The 5,000-nt window shown below is 47.0% G+C and overlaps 1 protein-coding gene across 1 annotated transcript in view; it reads left to right on the plus strand.

Moving 5' to 3' along the window:
• Positions 1 to 5,000, plus strand: part of cecr2 (CECR2 histone acetyl-lysine reader) — a 104,824-nt gene that overhangs the window by 30,147 nt on the left and 69,677 nt on the right. The gene's annotated exons all lie outside the window — the stretch shown is intronic.

A 5,000-nucleotide genomic window follows, 5' to 3' on the forward strand; every position in this document is an offset into this window, starting at 1 on the left:
CGCTATGAGCTTGTAGATCTGATATTTTTCAATAGCTAAAGCATAGCATGATGCTAACACCAAAATGGGAACCCTTTCGGTGTTTTATTTAAAGCATCATGTTATTCTTTAGCTATTGGGGAAAAATAAAAGATCTACAAGCTCATAGCAAAGGTCTGCTATTTTTTGAAAAATCATGAAAATGTGCCTCAAATCTTGAATATTATATTCTTTCAGAGTTCAGTTTTTAACTCAAATCTTTGCTTCTGGGGGGGGGGGGGGGTCCCTGGAACAACATATTTTCAGATTGAGGGTCGGTGGCATATTACGTATAATTTTTGGGGTCCTTGACATGAAATATCAAGAACCACTGATACAGAAACAGGAGGTTTTTCAGAAAAAAATAAAAACATTTTAAAAAGTTTTTTTGGGGCGGGAACCCCTTTGGTCATATTTTTTTCCTATTGAAAAATAGCAGATCTACAAGCTCATAGCGACAAAGCGACAGCGACAGCGACAGCGACAAAAGCGACAGCGACAAAAGCGACAGCGACAGCGACAAAAGCGACAGCGACAAAGCGACAAAAGCGACAAAAGCGACAGCGACAAAAGCGACAAAAGCGACAAAAGCGACAGCGACAGCGACAAAAGTCGCTGCTACGAGCTTGTAGGTCTGCTATTTTTGAAAAATCGTGAAAATATTTATTTCAGAAAACTGTAGGATTTAGAATATTTGTTTTAAATGTCGACGTCCGTCCTAAATGGGTTGAGTCCCAAAGCAGTATCTAGTAGGATGCATTGTGTGGTAGTGGGGTGGCTACGGTCGCATTCGAAAGCGATTCCACTCAAATAGTTTTAGGCCCTGTCGTGTGCCACATGCAGAGCTGCCAACCTGCACACATTTTGTGTACCAACCACGCAATTCTAGGCGTATAGACACCTAGAATTGCGTGGTTGGTACACAAAATGTGTGCAGGTTGGCAGCTCTGCGACATGCTGCATGCAACAGACTGTTGTCTGCTTGTCCAGCCCCTGTGAGTTGTTTCCTCTCCACTTTGCTTTTATGTTAATTCCATTTAGACTTAAGTTCGATTCTACTGTCTAATGTCTTCTAAAAACATGACAGTTCTTTCTGAAAAGCCTATGTTTTCTATGTCAGTGGTTCTCAAACTATTTCATTTCAAGGACCCGGAAAATATGTTGTTCCAGGGACCCCCCCCCCCCAAAAAAGTACAGATTTGAGTTAAAAACGTTCGCTCTGAAAGAATATATATTCAAAGATTTGCGCCACATTTTCACAGCAGATCTACAAGCTCATAGTGCGGCACCGAGTGTCGTGCTATGAGCTTGTAGATCTGCTATTTTTCAATAGCTAAAGCATAACATAATGCTTAAAACACCAAAAGGGGTTCCCGCCCAGAATGGGTTAAATTGCTGCTTCCAGCATTCTGGTTCAGTTCAGTGTACTGAGTACAGTGGTACACTGTAAAAGTACAGAGTCTCCAAATGTTACTTATTTTTTTTCTACGATATTTTTGGGGCTTTTCTACCTTTGTATTGATAGGACACAGTGGAGATTGACAGGAAACAGGGAGAGAGAGAGAGAGAGAGAGAGACTGGGAATGACATGCAGCGAAGTTCGTCGGGATCGGGACTCGAACCCACGACACGCTGTCAGGCATAAATGGTGCATTTTATATAGCGCCTTTATCCAAGGCGCTTTACAGAGATTGTGCATTACATTCACCCATTCACACACACATTCATACACCGATGGCAGCGGAAACCATGCAAGGCACCAACTAGCACATCGGGAGCAATTAGGGGTTCAGTGTCTTGCTCAAGGACACTTCGACAGTAACTCTGGGGGAGCCCGGGTTCGAACTGGCAACCTTACGGTTACCATCCAGGCACTCTACCCCTGAGCCACCGCCGCCCCAACGCCTAGACCGCTAGGCAGAGGTGGACAGTAATTGAGTAAATGTACTTAACCCTTTTACTGCTGCCATTTATTGAGAAATTAGGACCTAATTCATGCCAGCATTTTTTTAATTTGAGCTCTTATTTTGAAAAGCCACATTTTGCCTCAACCGGAAGTGAGCTTATCCCTGCCAGCTTTACGTTGCCAAGACAACCTTTGTTTACATGATCGAATCATGCCGGTACATTTTAGCACTCCACAACGTCGGCTCGTGCCGTCAAAGAAACGCTGTTTTGACCAAAAATGCCATCTGGGACAAGGAATAGGAGATACAGGCGATTGAAAGAAACGGATAGAATGGATTCTTATGGCGACGGTGAATTAATATGAACGATCCAGTGCAGTGCTAACAACACTGCTAGCTAACCGGCTAACGTGAGTAGCATTATGGCTTGATCAATCATATGCACTATAAAAGTGCAATTGCCGAAGGGCTTCGGCAATGGCAGGAAGACGGTTAAGTAACATTTTGACTGTCAAGCTACTTTTACTTCTGACCAGGTCATATTTGTACTAACTCTGTCCACCTCCTGGAGCTACGACAGCGGACGCTCCGACAGATGTTTTGATGATGATGATCATAAGTAAAAAATGAGGAAAAAGGCTGTAACACACGTAGCCGCAATGCTGTATATTTATTATTATCCAACGTTTCGACCTATAGAAGGTCTTCTTCAGGGAATGTTGATGATGACGATCATCCCACCAATGAATGAATATGTTTGTTCGTCTCACCTCAGACACACTATAGAGCAGGGGTGTCAACTGGTGATCCAGTGATTATTATTTAATTTTTTTAATAGCCAAAATATAGGCTAATAAGTAAGGCTGCATGATATGTCGAACATGTACCTTCATCAGAGTGGAGAATATGAGTATAAATCAAGTTGAGCAACGCCACTCTTCTCTGCCCCTCTCTCTAACAGACACAGTTAACGATCGCTTGATAGATAGATAGATAGATAGATTATAGCAGTGACTGACTGAGACATCGAGCGTGCGTCCACAACTGGTTGTGGCCCCCATCAAGTGACCTTTTGACCAATGCGGCCCTCGCCCCAAGTTGAGTTCGACACCCCTGCTGTAGAGGGTATGCATAAAGTGAGTGGCAGAGCGAGTGGCAGAGTGAATGTAAATGTTGGTTAAAGTCATTTAATGCAGTCAAATATGACTCTTCTGTGTGGATGTATGGGGCTGTCAAAGGCCAGAAGTATAGTTTTTTGCCACTCAGTGGGCGTTCCCGCATAACTTCCGGGTATGATTTTGATTGATTGTTTATTTTACAATATTTACAATATCTTGTTCCATTACAGAACGGTACCGACACACCCGAAAAATGACATTTTGCTCTCCCCCTCCACACACACACACACACACACACGCACACACACACACGGACACGGACCACACACACACACCACACACACACGGACACACACACACACACACACACACACACACACACACATGGACTTGGACACACACATGCACACTTACAGCCACCCGCGCTCACCATTCCGCGGATCCAGTGGAATCAGGACTGGGTGTCTGTCAGGACTGGAGGAACAGAATGATCAATAGGTTTTTTTCTAAAATTGGTGATTTGGAAAATGTGCTCTGAGGAGTCAACAGTCAAACGATGAAGCCTTGCTCTGCTCTGTCTGTCTTTGAGTAATAGGAGTCGGTATAGATAAGCATCAGCTATCTCCTTATCTCTGACTGGTTAGAACCTCTGGTATGTTTCTTGACTCCAGAGAGAGCAGAGACCCCATCTCACCCCCCCCCCTCCTCCCCCCCCCTTCCTTTACAACCCCCGAGCAGAAACATTTATCTTATCCTGTTTTTCAGCTTCTCCTTCCCTGCCTCCCTCCCCTCCCTCGACCCCTCCTCTCCCACCCTCCTGTTTTTCATCGTGCTGACTTGTCGGGCTCCTGGTTTCCGTCCCCCCCCCCTCCCCCTCCCCCCCCCTCATGGCCGGGAGGTGTGTGTGGTGACCTCCGGTGACCTCTGAGCTCACCAGGGTCTCTCTCTGAGAGCGTCTGCAGAACAAGAGAGGGACGTGCGAGAGAGAGAGAGTGAGAGAGGGCAATAAAAACAAATCGGACCCCGGCCTTCTAACTTCTTCTTCTTCTTCTTCCTAAGCTAATTTGGGACTGTGTGTGTGTGTGTGTGTGTGTGTGTGTGTGTGTGTGTGTGTGTGTGTGTGTGTGTGTGTGTGTGTGTGTGTGTGTGTGTGTGTGTGTGTGTGTGGAAAAGAGGGAGGGGAGGTAAAGGAAAGTGGGCTTGGTTGTCTGGGAGGGAGTGAGATGGAGAGAGAGAGGGAGCGAGAGAGAGAGAGAGAGAGAGAAGGGGGCCAGGAAGGGTAGAGAGCAGACATGTTTCTTTCTGTGACTGAAGGGCTTCGCTGATCTCCAGCCTGAAGGTTTGCTCTGCATCCTGCAGGGGAAAGAGGTGCTTTTAAGTGGGAAATGGACACTTGGCTGACGGAACGCTCGCCTCTATATTTGCATATCTGCCCCCCCAAACCCTCCACCCGACCCACTCCTTCCCTCCCTCCCTCCCCGGGGAGCCTTTTGGTATCCTGGCGAGGAGAGAGCGATGCATGCTGGGTAGTGGTGTGGGTTGGTTGGTCAGCCAGGTTGGGACCGGGCGGGGCGGGGTGGGGGCTGGGGCGGTTCGGGGTGGCGGTAGCTCTCCTCTGGGCTCGGCTTGGCTCCTGCTGTCCGCCCGCCTGTCCCTTAGAGTTTGTTCTGCCCGGGTTACTGCCGCTTCATAAAACCTCAATGGTCCTCTGCGCACAATGTGGGGGGAGGGGAGGGGGGGGGAGCGGGGGGTCAGGGCTGAACTTGAACCTCATCTCCAGCCAACAAACAAACGAGCAACCGCTGGAGCTACAAGGAGGACGCCTCCTCCCCCCCTACGGCCTCGCCAACAACACACTGTCTCTTAACCTGTTTTTACCTGAGATCAGATTCAAAAAAATGTCTTCTACATCCTGACAGTTTTCTGAAAAAGCTATTTTTCTTTGTCAGTCGTTCTT

Source organism: Protomyctophum parallelum (assembly GCF_964188405.1).
Source record: "Protomyctophum parallelum genome assembly, chromosome: 4".
In the NCBI taxonomy this organism is placed as follows: Eukaryota; Metazoa; Chordata; class Actinopteri; order Myctophiformes; family Myctophidae; genus Protomyctophum; species Protomyctophum parallelum.